Source organism: Physeter macrocephalus, chromosome 6 (assembly GCF_002837175.3).
Source record: "Physeter macrocephalus isolate SW-GA chromosome 6, ASM283717v5, whole genome shotgun sequence".
NCBI lineage: Eukaryota > Metazoa > Chordata > Mammalia > Artiodactyla > Physeteridae > Physeter > Physeter macrocephalus.
Window position 1 is genome coordinate 31,361,065 of NC_041219.1, and position 18,354 is coordinate 31,379,418.

Below are 18,354 nucleotides of genomic sequence, written 5' to 3' on the forward strand. Positions count from 1 at the left end.
AAAAGCAGAATCCTAAATTTCAAAACAGATCAAAGAGTTCCTTAAATAAATTGGAAATGCCTTGAGTTGCCTGCTTTCTGAATCTCCCTGTCTTGTCTATGCATTAAGCAAGCACTTACTATGGGTGGTTAGATACCAAAATTATTAAATGTTCACAGCTCTCCCTGCATTTTCTTCAGCAAAGATGAATTTTAGTGCTCCAGTTTTGCACTGTTTCTTCTTGTTCTTATCCAGAAATTGAGTTCTATGAGAGCAAATCACATCCAAGTAATTTTTTTTAACATATTTTTAACTTTGGTTGTACGTGCCTGACTTTCTGAGGCCATCTCAGCCTTGATTACCTTCTGTTCACTGGCCAGCCTGATGAACACAGCAGGCAGGCTGGGGTGAATAAAACAGAGCAATTACATTTGGATGCTCGAGACTGCCAGCTGCCTGGGGATGCCTCACCACAGCCTCCCTGTTGTGGTTCTCCTCCTTTCATATCTCACCAAGTCATGCAAGAAAGTCGCCCTTCAAAATGACTGACATCCAAAGACTTGCCCAGGCTTCATCCAGCCACGAGAGTTGCAAACAAGAATGGAGCAATCAGAGAGAAAAATTTTAAACGGAGGGAAAAAAAGTACTCAGAATCACTGAATCATACCTAAGTGTACTTTTTTTTTTTAATGCCTTTAGGTCAATAGGAAAAAAATTAAAATAACTAAAAGAACTCTTCAAACCATCAAAGAATGCTCACTTCTTAGATGACTGTGTTAGAAAGGGCCTCAGAGGCAGTCATCTGGCCATCTTGTTGTGTCCCAGAGGAAGACCATATTTCCTGGCTGGGGCAGGTAAGCATTTGGGGAAGAGTATGGTGGAGACAAGGAAGTACAACAAACACAGGCATCAGAAAACTCTAACTTCCAATCGTAACTCAGCCACTTACCAGCTAGGGGGCCTTAGGCAACTTGATATACATTTCTAGATCTGTGTAATAGAGGAATAATACTACCTACTTTATGAGATGTTATTGGAAAACATAAATAAGTTGATATTTGTAGAGTGTCTACTACATAGTAGGAAATGGCAACTCTTATTCAGTAATCTGGATTAAGTGTGTACTCTTCAGATTTATGTAGAGATATTCTGGAGGTGTTTACTGTTGCCTGTAGCACCGCGTGTTGAAGCTGAGTAAAAATATCTGCTACGGGGGACTTCCCTGGTGGTCCAGTGGTAGAGAATCCACCTTACAATGCAGGGGACATGGGTTCGATCCCTGGTCAGGGAACTAAGATCCCACATGCCGCGGGGCAATTAAGCCCGCGTGCCACAACTACTCAGTTCGTGCACCTCAACTAGAGAGCCTGCGTGCCACAAACTACAGAGCTCACGCACCCTGGAGTCTGTGCGCCACAACTAGAGAGAGAAAACCCGCATGCCGCAACTAGAGAGAAGCCCGCGCGCCGCAACGAAAGATCCCGCATGCCTCAACTAAGATCCGACACAGCCAAAACTGAATAAAATAAATAATAAATCTTAAAAAAATATATCTGCTACAAACATATTATATTCCCTTAGTCACTTATATCTGGAGTAGATATTGTTTAGTTGCTTACCCAATAGCCAGATCTACCCGCTGCTTCCTCTGGGTGGAGCCTGTTTCCATGATGGAGGCTCAAAATGCCACATACTCATTTCCCATCATGCCTTGTGGCTACGCATAAATGAGAGTTGCTGGGAGCTTCTGGGAAGGAGTGTCTTCCCTGATAAAAGAAAGAAGAATGTGAGGAGAAAACCCTTTCCCATTCTCCAATCTTTCTGTCACATAAAGAAAGATATCCTTCAAGCTGCTGCAGCCACCTTAAATCTTGAGGAAACAGCTGAAACAGACTCTGACCTTACTCATTAACATCACAGAGCCATTGAACGAACCCACAAATGACCTAGCACCACACTCCTTGTCATGTGAGATAATGAAGTACTTTCCTCATTTAAAATATAGCCCCTCTCATTGTTTATAACTGAACGATGCAGCCCTTATTTCCTTTTCTTCCTCCAGGGCATCAAGAGACTCTTTCCATTTTACGTTTGAGCATTAGAGCAGGAGTATGCAGAAGTTATTAAACAGGAGTTTATCTTTATGAATAATGCTAATTAATTTTCCAGAGAGGTTGGGTAACTCATCCAATGTCACACAGCCAACAGCAGAGAAGAATTGTAACTCAAGTCTATCTGACTCAAAGGCCAGTCTTTTCAGAACACTGCTTCTACATACATGTAGCTGTTAGCCAGTCCAAGAAGAAATATTTGAAGTAGGTAAAGTTCCCTTTCCTTTTCTACCTCTCCTTTCAGTTTCTATTCTGCGTAATTCCAAATCTCCCAAAGTTTCACCTCCTTAAGCAAACTCATGTTGTGAAATTTCCCCTTCTTTGTCCTCCTTCTTATCAAAATGTCCCTGTTCTGGGTTCCATTTCCTCAGGAAGCCAATATGCCTAAAAAGTTAAAGCTAGATAATAAGTAAATTTCTTTAATAGGATCCTAGTTTGGAGAGTGCCTTCAATGGAAGTTTTCAACACCCTAGTGGACACAAAGGACTGGTTCAGCCAATAGGAGTGAACTGGGGGTTATGGAGCATGACTAGAATCCGTTTATTCCTTAAGCAGGTACTTATTTAAGCACCTCACTTACTATGCCAACAGTATTCTAGATGCTAGGAATACAGCACTAAACAAAACAAACAAATTCCCTCCATTCATGAAATTTAAACTCTAGTTGAGAAGAGATAATTTAAAAATAAATATGTAATATTTCAAATGGTGAAAACTGCTCTAAAGAAAAATAAAGCAGGCTAACAAGAAGAGATTGGTGGGGGTAGACTGTCTCATTAAGAGTGAGCCCGGGGCTTCCCTGGTGGCGCAGTGGTTGCGCGTCCGCCTGCCGATGCAGGGGAACCGGGTTCGCGCCCCGGTCTGGGAGGATCCCACATGCCGCGGAGCGGCTGGGCCCGTGAGCCATGGCCGCTGAGCCTGCGCGTCCGGAGCCTGTGCTCCCCAACGGGAGAGGCCACAACAGAGGGAGGCCCGCATACCACAAAAAAAAAAAAAAAAAAAAAAAAAGAGTGAGCCGGACACACCATACAAGGAAAAGGACGTAAATGTTAACAATATGACAATATAAAATTCATGGAAAAGTACAATGGGAGAGGAAAGTGAAGAAAACTACAAGAAAGCTATTACCCTCTTCTTATAAAGTAGGACGTCAAGAAATACTGCTAAAACTGGATCGAACAAAAAAAGAGAAAATTAACCATATTACTTAAAGTTACAATGATCAGTAGAAAAACTAAAAAATCCTGGAGAAGAAAGGATAGGAGAAGGGATATTTTAAGAGAGCTAAAACCTCATTTTTCATTTCTAGAAGTCAATAGAAACTGCTTAATTGGGAAAATAGGTGTTATCTCACTTGCTAACTTTCACTGATCAGTGGTGGCTGCCTGGGGGTCTCCTGAGTAGAACTCCATACACAAGACCAGCTCTTTAAGAAAGTGGACTGTAATCTAATTAGTGCCGTCTGTCATGGGGCAGAGAGTATTGCTGATAGCCCATAGTCCAAGAACTGTCACCTCCATGTGGAGCAACGCCGAGTCACTTGGATATGGGATGGCCCAGGGCATGGCGAGAGCAATAGCAGAAGTAAGAGGAGGTTATGCCAGATTATAGAAAGAGAAATAGGATGGTAAGGGGATTCGTGACATGATGGATTCTCGTGTCACACTTTTCGTTTTGATTGACAACATTCTGAAATGTACAAGGGAGATAAACTATAGAGAAGACTGAAAGAAACGAGTTAGCTTTACATCACTAATATAAGAATTAGGTGTGTTGGGCTTCAAACCCTGCCTTTCCGAAGTCTTACAGAAGAATTTCAGCAACGGAGTTTCTAAGACATGTGCCTTCCTTGGCTGGATTGTATCCAGTGACTCATTTAAAGTCAGTGAAAAGTATTTTGGGTATTGTAAACCTTCAGTGGAGAAAACTTACTGTTGGTCCAATGAAGCCCTCCCTGCCGTACCAATTACCTAAACAGAGGATGCCAAAATACCAGGGTCCCAGCTGTACCATCACGCCAAATCCTGGGAACACAAACAAAGCTTGAAATCTTGTCTCTAATTAAATCATGTGGTGCCTGGTGACTTTGCTGGCCTCCTACTCAGCAGAAAATTATGTGAAACTCCGAGCCGGCTCCCTTGGTGGCTAATGTCTCTAATAAAGACGCAACCCCCAGCCTGTCTGTGCTCCCCAGGACTGGCACCAAATGAAGAGGACAGCAACACTTGTGGTTATCAAAAGGGCACAGTTAGAAAGCTGCCTACTCACTAAACAAAGCAACACTGAAGCTTCATAACACTTCAGTACTCTAAGTCCATCTCCACCTCGGTGAGAAGCACCCAGAGAGGTGACTATTGCAAAGAGCCCTACACTAGAGCTCTCATTCACACCCCAGCTCTGATACGTTTACTAACTTGTTCAACCTATATTCTGCCCAATCCTACGCTAAATGATAGATGACCCAGTGTCTCCCACTCCAGTACCCCAGGCTCCATCAGTATCTGGGGCACCTCACTTTACAGTGTTAATTCCTAGGCATAAACTGTTTCCAGTGTGGACAGACAGGCTGCCTCTGTGCTGAGGATCCCATTTGCCCATGAGGAATGATTAGAGGAGCCCTGCCTCCAAACACCTCTCCCACTTGGTCCAGGAACCTAAAGTGAGACACTTATCCCTTTAGATTCCTTATTAAATGCCCCTATAGAAATGGCTCTGCACAGTTATCAGCCATTAACACCTTAGCATGATTATGTTCCCAGAGGAGAGCCTACTGTGTGCCTTTAATAGACTCTATAATCCTCAAAGTACTCCAGCAGGGTATAACCATTCAATACACACACACACACACACACACACACACACACACACACACACACACACACACACAGAGAAAGAGATTTTTTTTTGAGGACCTACTATGTGCAGGGCATTTGTGCTCAGGTGGAAGATGGTTTGGCATGTCATAACTAAAGGTAAATCATGTTTGGCCCTGAGCACCGTCTAGTAGGAGTGATAAGATACGTACATAAATAAATATAATACAGTATACAGTGAATTTATTGCCATGACAAAGGTACATAGTATTATGTTTGGGATGTAGTTGCGCTAGAGACCAAGCTAGGACCTAGTCATTCATTCAACACCGATTTATAGGGCACAAATGGACTCACTCATATGAGAGACTGCAGGACCAAAGACTTTAATGTCAGAAAAAAACCAGGGTATGTGTGGGATGCATACGTAAGTGAGGGGTAAAGAAGGAAAATACGGAGAGACTCATAAGACTATCAGTTTGGGGTAGGATGATGGGAAAGGGGGAAATGGGATATAAAATTAGAAAAATCAGGAGGTGACAGATCACGGAAGATTTTGTATGTCACACTAGAGAGTTCTAACCTTATTCTATGGTCAGTAGAAATTGGGGGGCTATAGAAATTTTAGGGCTGGAAATCGACATAATCAAGACTCTGCTTTCTACAGATTAACCTGGCAACAACATATGGAAGCAACTAAACTAAAGATAAATAAGGTAGGAGACCAGTGAGGAAATTACTGAGTGCTCAAAGAAAGAGGGAATAAGGGCATGAGCTGAGCATCTGACAGTGGAAACAGAGAGGAGGATAAATGCCGGCATTATTGGATTCTGAAATAGCCATCATCAGCTCCTTAAGCCCAAGTCTTGGGTCATATTTCTATCGAACATACCATGTAGTGCCTGGCACAGAGTAGGCAAGGGATAAATGTCAGAGGTAGGTAAATGATGGATGAGGGAGAGGGAGGAATTAAAGATGGCGATACCTGGGGCTAGATGTCTGGCACCATCTTTGGAACAGGTTTGGGAAAATGAATCATGATGGATCCATGTTGTTGACTGAGGGAAATAAGAGATCAGAAGATACCTGGATCATGGGGTTTGGGGACAGCACAAGGGACCTGGGATTCTGACAGGAGAAAGGCAGAAGGCAGGAAAGGAGAATAGCAAGGGGCTGATTCTAGGCTGCCTCTCAGAACAGGGGGTGCAGACTTGATACCCCATGGGTTCAGGGGGTGGCTGACCCCTCCGAGGACTGTTAGGCAAAAAGGAGGTTGATAAGCATTGCAGCAGGACAAGTGCTGGCATGAGGCACTGGGTACAGATACAGGATTTGCACTCAGAGAGAATTCTGACAGGCCTGTGCAGGAATCCTGATTATACCACTTACTTAACCAGGTCATGTTATTAGAAATATCCAGGTCTTGATTTGTTCATTGATACATCGAGATGATCTTACCAAATAGGGTTATTCAGGGGATGGAAGAGATAGCAGCTGTCCACCAAAAATGCTCACTCTCTGACACTTGCACAGTCTGAGTCACTACTGGGAGGAAACCACCCAGCCAGACAGCTGCATAACCCAGTCCCCCTTGTGGCCAAGTATTCCATGTGTTGGACAAAAGAATGTGAGCAGAAAAGACACATGCCTCTTCTGGCCAGGACTTTTTAAGGAGCAGGTAAACCTCTACTCACTTTTCCCCAGCTAAGTGCTAGAGGCAGAGGATCCCAGGTCCTGGAGGATGTGCAGCAGCCCCATGGACAAGGCCTTCATAGCAAACCATCGTGTGGAGGAAAGCTGCCCTGGGACCAGAGCTCCAGCAACAGAGGGCCCTGTGGACAAGAAATAGCCTCTTTGGTGTCGAAACACTGCAATTTTGTGGTTTATTTGTGATGGCAGGACACCTCATGCTAACAGATGCAGCAAGGAGTACAGGATAAATAAGAGATAAAGCATGTAGCACTCTATCTACTCATGGTAAGTACTCAATAAACGGTAGCCAGAAAAAAAAAAGTTAGAAGAAGAAAAAAGAAAGAAATAGAACTTGTGACAATGAGCAAAGAGGATGGTTCTAGGGAGCTCTGAGATCTGTGGGGTCTGGCAGCTCTTTCTTTTGTTTGGGGCCTGAAGCAAGCTCTTAAGCTAGTAGAAGTGAAGATACTTTTGAGAATCTAAAGAGAGGGACACTTTCACAGGAATGAATGAATGAATGATAGTTCATGGGCCTCCTGAACCCTATCTTTGTACAAAACACACACACACACACACACACACACACACACACACACACACACACACACACTTCCCCCCAGCCCCGACTGATGTGGACACATGCTTATCCATCTCCCCACCCCCAAGCCAGGTTAAATTCTTTGGCTTGGAATTTGGAGCTGCTGACAACCTCCTACCTCCTCACCCTAGAGCCCATCTGCCAGGCCTGTGACAGACAGAATAATGGTCTCTTGAAAGATGTCCATATCCCAATTGCCAGAACCTGTGAATGTGTCACCTCACCTGGCAAAAGGGATCTTGCGGATTGATTAAGCTAAGGATCTTGAAATGAGATTATCCTGGATTATCCAGGTGGGCCCAATGTCATCACAAAGGTCCTTATAAGTGAAAGAGAAGGTCAGAGTGAGAGAGAAAATGTGACAATGGTAACATGGTCAGAGAATCAGAGATTTGAAGACACTACGCTGCAGGCTTTGAAGAGGCAGGAAGGAGCCACCAGCCAAGGAATACAGGTGGCCTCCAGAAGCTGGAAAAGGTGAGGAAACAGATTCTCTTCTGGAGCCTCCAGAAGGAACCAGCCTACCAACAAACAGCCTGACTTTAGCCCCGTGAAATGGATTTGGGACTTCTGACTTCCAGAAATGGAAGATAAGAAAGATGTGGAGATTTGTTACAGCAGCAGTAGGGAACTAATACACCTCCCCAGAACCAGTCCCCATGGCCCTGCTGCTGGGCTCCTCCCTGCCTTGGCTTGCTACACTCTCCACACAGAGATAAGAGGCCACTGGGTTCTCAAAGCTTAGTCCCTAGAGCAGAGAAGCAAGGCCCTATGCCGATGAGCAGAGCCTCTTCACAGCACAACTGTCCAACTCTGTGATCCGGCCATTATCCATCACGAGCCAAACCAACCATGATGGCACACTAGATAACTACCAGCTCTATTAACTGGGAAATGACTTCTCGGCAACCTAAAGGATTTCACAGTCAGCAGATTACTAATCCATTACTGGGAAGGCTTTACACTTTTTCTCAAGTTCTTCACGAAGCAGTCAATTAGGCAGCGGGTGTCATAAGATAATATTATTTTTATTGAAACTTCTACATCCGCTAGATTTGTTTCATGTGTTAAACAATATAATGGGTGAGTTTCCAAATTCACTTCGTATTTTCAAAGATGATAATGAGCACATAATGGCACCTAGACCCACATAAAACCTCCTCAGGTGGTATCAGGCCCTCTCTATCCCCCTACCATGGCTAAAACAGCGTTGGCAAGGTAGGAGAGGGTTACAGGCTGAATTTCATGCCCTGAAATTCATATGTTGAAGTCCTAACCTCAGTACCTCAGAATGTGACTGTATTTGGAGATAGGGTCTTCAAAGAGATAATTAAGTTAAAATGAGGTCATTAGGGTGGGCTTTAATCCAATATGACTGGTATCCTTGAAATAAGAGGAAATTAGGACACAGACACACCCAGAAGGAAAACCACGTGAAGACATAGGCAGACAATGGTCACCTACAAGCCAAGGAGAGAGGCCTTAGAAGAAACCAAACCTGCTGACACCTCAATGTTGGACTTCTAGTCTCCAAAACTGTGAGTAAATTAATTTCTGTTGTTTAAGCCACCCAGTCTATGGTACTTTGTCATGGCAGCCCTAGAAAACTAATACAGGGGTTTTTCTTTATCAGCACCCTAGAAATTGCACTGAAGATTTCTTTACTAGGCAAATAGCTGGAATTCATGTACTAAGATCTTGTTTCCAATATATTCAACTCTTTTATAAAAGTAGCAAATTGGTATCTTATATTCTGTCCGTGCAGTAAATAATTAGGCAAAAGGAACTAACATTTTTCAAATTCCTGCTATAAACTAGTCACTATAATAAGCTCTTTACATCTGTTATCTCATTTAATCCTTAAAGAGGCATTGTTGTTTCTTAAAAACAAACAAACAAAAATACACATGAGGAAATGAAGGCTCAAAGAAGTTAAATTACCTGCCCAAGGCAACGCGGATGCTTTGTGAAATTAACATCTCATCTCAATCTGTGTGTCTCTCAATTTCCTGTTTACCCCAGATTTTGCACAAACTTTGCCACACAGCTGCATGATATCTTTGCACTAAAAGTGGCGAGAGTTCCTAAAAAGGTATAAAGATTAATAGAGGCCCTATTCCATCTCCTTTGAGCTTTCCAGCTGTTTCTGGGGAGAGGGGTACAGAGTAGTAAGAGTATGAGAAAAGGAAAAGCATTCTTTTTTTTGTATACATAGGAAACAAAAATCTGGCTGCCTATCGAGAGAGTACGTGAATCATTTCCCCTCCCTTGGTAACACTGCAGATGCCGCGGCTGCTTGGGAGTGCAATAAACAAGTTGTAATATATTAGCACGAACAGTTGCAGTGAGCTCCTATAGCTGGCAGAATTCCTGAGAAATGGTTTTTATGGTACCGATCTCCTTGGAGACCTTAAATAACGGCCTAAAATGTATGGTACAGGGATCACAGGGTTTATTACTTTAGTCTTAGCCTGGTGTTCTGCAATTTATAGTTTTACTGATAAATTGGGATCCATTCAGCTGGTACATATTATGTGGGATTGTAGAACTGTCTCTCTGCATTGAAGGATTAGAAATGCGCAGATGCCTTGATTGGGTAATAACGGCGCTAGCTCAAGCTGTGCGTGTCAGACAGGGCCCGGCTGTGCATCTGGGCTCATTTTAAAGAGGAATGGGCTCACACAGTAGGACTGCACCCCTTCCTCTATACCTTCTAATCCCAGAGAAACCCGACATGGAGTTAGTAGTCTCATGCTTTCACTACAACCTGGCTAAAGTCAAACAAATTCAGCTCCCTTTTGGGGAGGGTGGAGAAGATCTCCACTAAAATAAAAATTACACTTCTGAATCTATCAATAGAGGGGTGGCTTTTTATGCAAAACCTAGGAGTACACTGTTCCCTATTTTCCATTGATTAAGTTAAAATCTGCTTTTAGTGGCTGTGGCTGCTTTATATACACTTAATTAATTTGACGTTGTTAGGAATCAGATTTTACAGGCCATGAACATAGTACATTTGAGAGAAAGCTGTTCATGTTCCTGATTTTCAACCAGTTGATCAGTCTCTTGGCTTAAAAAAAAAAAAAAAAAAAATTTTTTTTTTTTTTATTTTTAGGAAAGGGACATCAATTGAATTTTGTTGTGTTGGTGGTGTTCTGGTTTTTAAAAAATCAAGCTAGTATGCAGGAATAGTAACTTTCTTTCAGCTGAAAGTCTGGTATAGATTTTAGCATTTGGACATTGGAGCCCTTTCAAATCCCATCTGACTGTTAATCTGTAAAGGATGAAGGATTTACACAAAGAGCCTCAACTCCAAGGTGTCATTAAGTTCTATGGGGTCAATAATTCCTGAAAATGAATTTAAACAACAAAGCTCCATAATTGTATAGGCATTGTTAGCCTGTTTCTTTGGGGAACAAAGAGGATGGGGGAGGAAGGAAATGGGCTTAGGTATGAGAGATTGGAAAAATGGTTAGAAGAGAAGAAACAGTCCCCACCCCCGCCCATGAATTCTGGGTCTTCCTTTGAGCTCAGAAGGTGCCCAGTCTTCTGTAGTAAGAAATGCTTTCCAATGTGTGGATGTGCTTTGGGCTCAGTCCTGGGTAGCCAAGCTTCCTCCTAGTGGGTCTGGTCCTGAGACAGTTAACAGCCCTTTATGATGTCATTCGGCTCCTTGAAAAGGAGATGGGGCAGAGGATGAAATGGACATCCAGTGTTGTGAGAGAGTTGCCATATTCCATGCCTCAGTTACATTAACTGCTGCTGCAGAACCATTCAGAGCCAGCTCTGTTGAAGGCTCCTACCTGGTCAGGTACAAGGTAGCATCCTCACAGGGATTTTATCAAAGATCAAGCTAACTATTTTTGATAAATGGGAAAGATAACCCAGGGTGCTTACTATTATTTAACCTATGGTAAGATTCTCAGTGGCCTTGTCTCCTGGGAAAGATGCATTCTGAAAACGACTCCTGTGAAAGCAAAGATCCAATGTACAGTGGCCATTCAAACAGAGAAGGAGGGAGGGAAATGTGACAAGACAGAGGGAGAAAGATTCAACGATAATTATTGCTAACTTAAAAATAACACAGCAAAGGAAACCATTGACAAATAAACAAGACAACCTACTGAATGTGAGAAAATATTTGCAAATGATATGACTGATAAGGGATTAATATCCAATGTATATAAACAGCTCATACAACTCAATATCAAAAAAACAAACAATACAATTTTTTAAATGGGCAGAAAACCTGAATAGACATTTTTCCAAAGAAGACATACAGATGGCCAACAAACACATGTAAGGATGTTCAACACTGCTAATCATCAGAGAAATGCAAATCAAAACCTCAGTGAGATATCACCTCACACCCGTCAGAAGGGCTATCATCAAAAAGAACACAAATAACAAATGTTGGTGAGAATATGGAGAAAAGGGAACCTTTCTACACTGTTAATGGGAATGTAAATTGGTGCAGCCACAATGGAAAACAGTACGAAAGTTCCTCAAAAAACTAAAAATAGAGCTACCGTATGACCCAGCAATCCCACTCCTGGATATATATCTGAAAAAAAACCCACTAATTTGAAAAGATATATGCATCCCAATGTTCATAGCATCATTATTTATAATTGCCAAGATATAGAAGCAACCTAAGTGTCCATCAGCAGATGAATGGATAAAGAAGATGTGTGTATATATATATATATATACATATACAATGGAATATTACTCCGCCATAAAAAGGAATGAAATTTTGTCATTTGCAACAACATGGATGGACTTGGAGGTAATTACGCTAAGTGAAATAAGTCAGAGAAAGACAAATACTGTATGATATCACTTATATGTGGAATCTAAAATATACAGGGCTTCCCTGGTGGTGCAGTGGTTGAGAGTCTGCCTGCCGATGCAGGGGACACGGGTTTGTGCCCCGGTTGGGGAAGATCCCACATGCCACGGAGTGGCTAGGCCCGTGAGCCATGGCCACTGAGCCTGTGCGTCCGGAGCCTGTGCTCCACAATGGGAGAGGCCACAACAGTGAGAGGCCCGCGTATCGCAAAAAAAATAAATAAATAAAAATAAATAAATAAAAAATACAACAAACGAGTGAATATAACAAAAAAGAAGCAGACTCACAGATATAGAGAACAAACCAGTGGTTAACAGTGGGGAGAGGGAATGGGGGAGGGACAAAATAGGGGTAGGGCCTTAAGAGGTACAAACTATTAGGTATAAAATAAGCTAAAAGGATATACTGTACAAAATGGCGAATATAGCCAATATTTTATAATAATATAAATAGACTATAAACTTTAAAAGTTGTAAATCACTGTATTGTACATCTGGAACTTATATAATATTGTAGAGCAACTATACTTCAATAAAAAAGGTAAAAAATAAAGATAACATAGTTATGTTATGGGCTAAGTTGTATCTCCCCAAAATTCATATGTTGAAGTTCTAAACCCAGTACCTCAGAATGTGACTACACTTGGAGATAAGGCCTTTAAAAAGTAATTAAGGTAAAATGAGATCATATAGATGGGCCTAATTCAATATGACTAATGTCCTTATAAGAAAAGGAGATTAGGACACAAGAGACACACAGAGAAAAAACCATGTGAGGACACAGGAGATGTCTATCTACAGGCCAAGGAGAGAGGCCTCAGAAGAAATCAACCCTGCTGACATCTTGATCTTGGACTTTTAGTCTTCAGGACTGTGAGGAAACAAATTTCTGATGCTTAAGCCACCCAGTCTGTGTACTTTGTCATGGCAGCCCTAGCAAACTAATACACTCTCTAAGAAAGAAACCAATAAAAGATAGTACATTACAAAGGTGTTTCTTATAAGAGCAGCAATCTTGCCCCCCTTGCTCACCTTTCTATTCTAGCAACTCAAGAATGGTGTATCACAGGCGCCCCATAAATATCTGTTCCCTGCATGTGCCAAGCACACCTGGCCTCAGGACATTTGCACTTGTTACTCCCTCTACCTGATGTCCCCATTCTCCCATCTGCATTGCTCACTCTTTTATTTATTTATTTTTTTTTTGTGGTACGGAGGCCTCTCACTGTTGTGGCCTCTCCCATTGCGGAGCACAGGCTCCGGACTCACATGCTCAGTGGCCATGGCTCACGGGCCCAGCCGCTCCGCGGCATGTGGGATCTTCCCAGACCGGGGCACGAACCCGTGTCCCCTGCGTCGGCAGGCGGATTCTCAACCACTGCGCCACCAGGGAAGCCCTGCATTGCTCACTCTTGCTCTTCCTTTTAATCACTCTCAGTGCCTTCTCCTTACTTGCGCTTTTCTTATTGCACCAACCACCTGACATAACACATGGCTGTTTACTGTCTGTCCCCCCCACACTGCCCACCCCCACTGGAACAAAAGTTCCATGAGAGTATAAGCTTTATCTTTTCTGTGCAGTTGATATCTTCAGCATTTAAATGGTACCTTGCACAGAGTGAGCATTAAAAAACCCTTGTTGAACAAAGGCATGCATTGGTCCTACAGTTATACTCTCCCTCAAAGTCACCCTCATACTTTCACTCCAATTCTGTGTTCATCAAACCACCTAATTAGTATCACTGATCTTAATTCAGTGATCTTAACACCAGGAGACTTCTCTGAAGAGTGCTTTTTATCTTCTTTTTTTCACTTTAACAATAAGATCAAGACAACAGACAACAGTTTTATAGATGAGTTCTAGTAAACATGGAAGGGCTTCCCATTGTCCACAAGACCAAGGCCAAATCCTTAGTATGTCATACTATGCTTTTTGTGATCAGGCTCCTACCGCCCCCTCCACCCTCACTCTCACTACTCTCTGCCTCCTATTTTAAACTTTGATACGTTGAGCCACTCATGACTAATCCATTCACTCACCCAGTTAAGTGGGACCTCCTCTGTGCCCGGCACAGTCGTTCCCTGCATAGGGACCTTTGCATGTGCTGTTTCTTCCCCTCACCAACATCCTCCCTCTAGCTTTGCCAAGAGTTCTTTCACAGGCAGATTATAAGAGCTGAAATTCAGACATAGAAGACCACACCAGAGGAAGATCAGAAATGGCCACCAGGGAGCTTCAGGATCATGAAACTTATCCACAAAGAAGGCGGAGGGAAACCAAAGATAGCTACTTTATTTTATGTGGTCACTTGATGGCCATTTTTTCCTATGTTGTCCTTCATATCTGTCCCCATCAATGTAAACTGGTAAAAAGCAAGGGCTTGTAGTGATTTAACTCAACCTGTACATTTCATCCATTTCATCCCAGCGTGTAAATGGGAATTTTATGAAAACTTGATTGACATTAAATAACAGCAAGATTCCATTTTGCATTCATGAGATGAGTAAAATGCATAAAATTCAGATGATATCAAGCATTGGCAAGGATTTGCAAAGTGAGTCCTCTTGTACACACTGCTGGAAGTGCTAGAACCTCTTTGGACGGCACTTGGCTCAGCAGTTCCATGTCTTGGCATTTACCCCAGAGAGACATGCACATGTGCCCAAGGAGGCATTGATGAGGGTGCTCATGGTAGTACTGTCATAGCCAAACATTGGAAACTATCTAAATATCCATCAATACAGGAATGGCTAGATGAACTCCAGCATGTCTATGCTATGGAATACTACATAGTCATTGAAAAGCATGAGATGTACCTATTTGTACTACGTAAATAGATCGTCCATGTGAACTCTATGAACTGAGGGGGTTTGATTTTCTCAGTTGATTGTCCAGTGTATTCTTAGCAATTCAGAACAGTGCCTGGCACTGAGCATTTACCTGAAAAATATTCATTGAATAAATGGAAGTTGAGTTAAAAAAACATATCACAGAATATGTACAGTATACTACATTTATATGTGATCATTTGTATTAGAAAAAAGGAAAACAATAGTATTTTCTATGAATGCATATATGTGTATTAAAACTTAGGAAAAGATCTGGAAAGATACAAACAAACTGGGAATTCACTGGGGGCAAAGTAGGGAGGGTCAATGGGGATTTTAGCTTTAATGGTAATGTCTTAATTATTAGAAGGAGAATATTCACTTATTACTTGGTTAATAAAAATTAATTTTAAAATGTTCCAATGCATGATTAAAACTATGATGCTTGCTCCCGAGGGGGAGGAAAACAATTAGCCCAGTATTCTTTAATTTTCTTTTGTCTAGAAATGGGATGAGTCCCAGAATTTGAAGATAGAACCCAATCTGCAACTGCAAGAAAATCGAGATCCACCAGGGCAAGAGCCAGGCCTTTAGGGAGCAGAGTGATGTCTGTGGAATTCAGGATGAAGAAATGGGTCCCAGAAAATTTACTTAGGAAGAAAAGTAAGGGATAAATAAAAGAGGTCGTTCATAAAGGATTCCAAAGTAAGGATGACTAGCATTGTTGAGTTACCAGCAGATGAACTGTTTGGGAGAAAAACCTTGCTCCACGGGGAGACAATTTGTGATTTTGGAAATTCTGGGCTTGAAGTGACTGTGAGATGTCCTGCTGGAAATATCTGATAGACAGGGGGATATTTGTGGAAATGGAACAGGGGTGATGCCAATTTGGAAGTTATTTGCACAGAAAGGATAATGAAACAATGGAATTTGAACCAGCTCTCCACTGGGGAGAGTATGAGGAGAGAAGAGTAGGGGGCAGGTATCTAGTCAACAGCCATCCCAGCTAGGGAGATACCCAGGGATGGTGCTTGTCTTGCAGTACCTCTGTCACATCACTCAAAAGGTCAAGCATTCGGGATTCAGAAAGTAATGACAATGACTGAACTTTGACCAATGTAAGTCAATAGGAAGCAACTATTAGCAAATTCATTAACAAGAGTCCTGTTGCCTGGACAGAGATGTCCTTGATTGCTAGGTCATCCCTGCCTGTAAGAGTTATGGCTTGTATGAAATGCATCAGTCTTGTGTTTCCTAGGAAGGTGTTTTCCCTTCATGAAGTATAAGATTGGTTTTACTGGACCACCAGGGCAGATTATCGAGAGAAGAACACCAAACCACTACTTCTGTGCCATAATTTCAGGACAAGGATTCCTCGAAAGAAATGTCAGATTGATGCCCAAAACTCTATTGAAAGAATCAGTTCCTTCTTGTTAAAACTCTCAGTTAAAATGCATGTAACCCCCCATGGCAATGGCACCTTGGAAAGCATGCTGACTTTGGAATCAGCCGAGCTAGAAATCAAATCCCACTTTTACTGCTTTAGCTGTCTGAGCTTACTTCTCGAAGTCTCTATTTCCACATCTGTAAGATGGGGTGATAATGTCTATCTGGCAGAGTTCTATAAGAAATTAAGGAGGCAAGGGGATTAAGTGCGCCGCTTAAAGGAGCTCCAGAGACGGGCGCGGAGCTGCCGACGAGACAAGAGACTTTTTCTTGCCTCTTTGTTTCCTGGTGCGCGAGGAGAGGGGATTAAGCGCGCCGCGTAAAGGAGCTCCAGAAACGGGCGTGAGCCGCGACTATCAGCGTGAACACCAGAGACGGGCATGAGATGCTAAGGCCGCTGCTGCCGCCACCAAGAAGCCTGTGTGCGAGCACAGGTCACTCTCCACACCTCCCGTCCCGGGAGCCTGTGCAGCCCGCCACTGCCAGGGTCCCGGGATCCAGGGACAACTTCCCCAGAAGAACGCACGGCGCGCCTCAGGCTGGTGCAACGTCAAGCAGGCCTCTGCCGCCGCAGGCTCGCCCCGCACTCCGTGCCCCTCCCTCCCCCCAGCCTGAGCCAGAGCCCCCGAATCAGCTGCTCCTTTAACCCCGTCCTGTCTGAGCGAAGAGCAGACGCCCTCGGGCGACCTACGCGCAGTGGCGGGGCCAAGTCCAAAGCTGAACCCCAGGAGCTGTGCGAACAAAGAAGAGAGGGGGAGGTCTCTCTCAGCAGCCTCAGAAGCGGCGGATTAAATCTCCACAATCAACTTGAAGTGCCCTACATCTGTGGAATACCTGAATAGACAGCAAATCAGCCCAAGTTGAGGAGGTGGACTTTGGGAGCAAGATATATTATTATTTTCCCCTTTTTCTCTTTTTGTGAGTGTGTATGTGTGTGCTGCTCTGTGAGATTTTGTCTGTATATCTTTGCTTTCACTATTTGTCCTAGGGTTCTGACTGACCCGTTTTTTTTTTTTTTTTTTTTTTTACTTTAAAAAATTTTCCTTCTTAATAATTATTTTTTATTTTAATAAATTTATTTTATCTTTTCTTTCCTTCTTTCCTCCTTTCTTTCTTCCTTTCTTTCTTCCTTTCTTTCTTCCTTTCTTTCCTCCTTCCTCCCTCCCTTTCTTCCTCTCTTTCCTTCCTTCCTTTCTTCCTTCCTTCTTTCCTTTCTTCCTTCCTTTCTTCCTTCCTTCCTTTCTTCCCTCCTTCCTCCCTTCCTTTCTTTCTTTCTTTCCTGTCTATTTTTTCTCCCTTTTATTCTGAGTCGTGTGAATTAAAGGCTCTTGGTGCTCCAGCCAGGCGTCAGGGCTGTGTGTCTGAGGTGGGAGAACCAACTTCAGGACACTGGTCCACAAGAGACCTCCCAGGTCCACATAATATCAAACGGTGAAAATCTCCCAGAGATCTCCATCTCAACACCAAGACCCAGCTTCACTCAACGACCAGCAAGCTACAGTGCTGGACACCCTATGCCCAACAACTAGCAAGACAAGATTACAGACCCATCCATTAGCACAGAGGCAGCCTAAAATCATAATAAGGCTACAGACACCCCAAAACACACCACCAGACGTGGACCTGCCCACCAGAAAGGCAAGATCCAGCCTCATCCACCAGAACACAGGCACTAGTCCCCCCAATCACAAAACCTACTGAACCCACTGAACCAACCTTAGCCACTGGGGACAGACACCAAAAACAATGGGAACTACGAACCTGCAGCCTGCAAAAAGGAGACCCCAAACACAGTAAGCAAAATGAAAAGACAGAAAAACACACAGCAGATGAAGGAGCAAGGTAAAAACCCACCAGACCTAACAAATGAAGAGGAAACAGGCAGTCTATCTGAAAAAGAATTCAGAATAATGATAGTAAAGATGATCCAAAATCGTGGAAATAGAATAGACTAAATGCAAGAAACATTTAACAAGGACCTAGAAAAATAAAGAGGAAGCAAGCAACGATGAACAACACAATAAATGAAATGAAA

At 42.9% G+C, this 18,354-nt stretch overlaps 1 long non-coding RNA gene across 1 annotated transcript in view; it reads right to left on the reverse strand.

The window, feature by feature from the left end:
- LOC114486424 (uncharacterized) overlaps positions 1-18,354 on the reverse strand; it is a 561,190-nt gene that overhangs the window by 225,284 nt on the left and 317,552 nt on the right. Inside the window, exon 3 of the long non-coding RNA XR_003680111.2 lies at positions 1,599-1,745. This is a non-coding gene — a long non-coding RNA (uncharacterized lncRNA). The remainder of the gene's footprint in view (positions 1-1,598; positions 1,746-18,354) is intronic.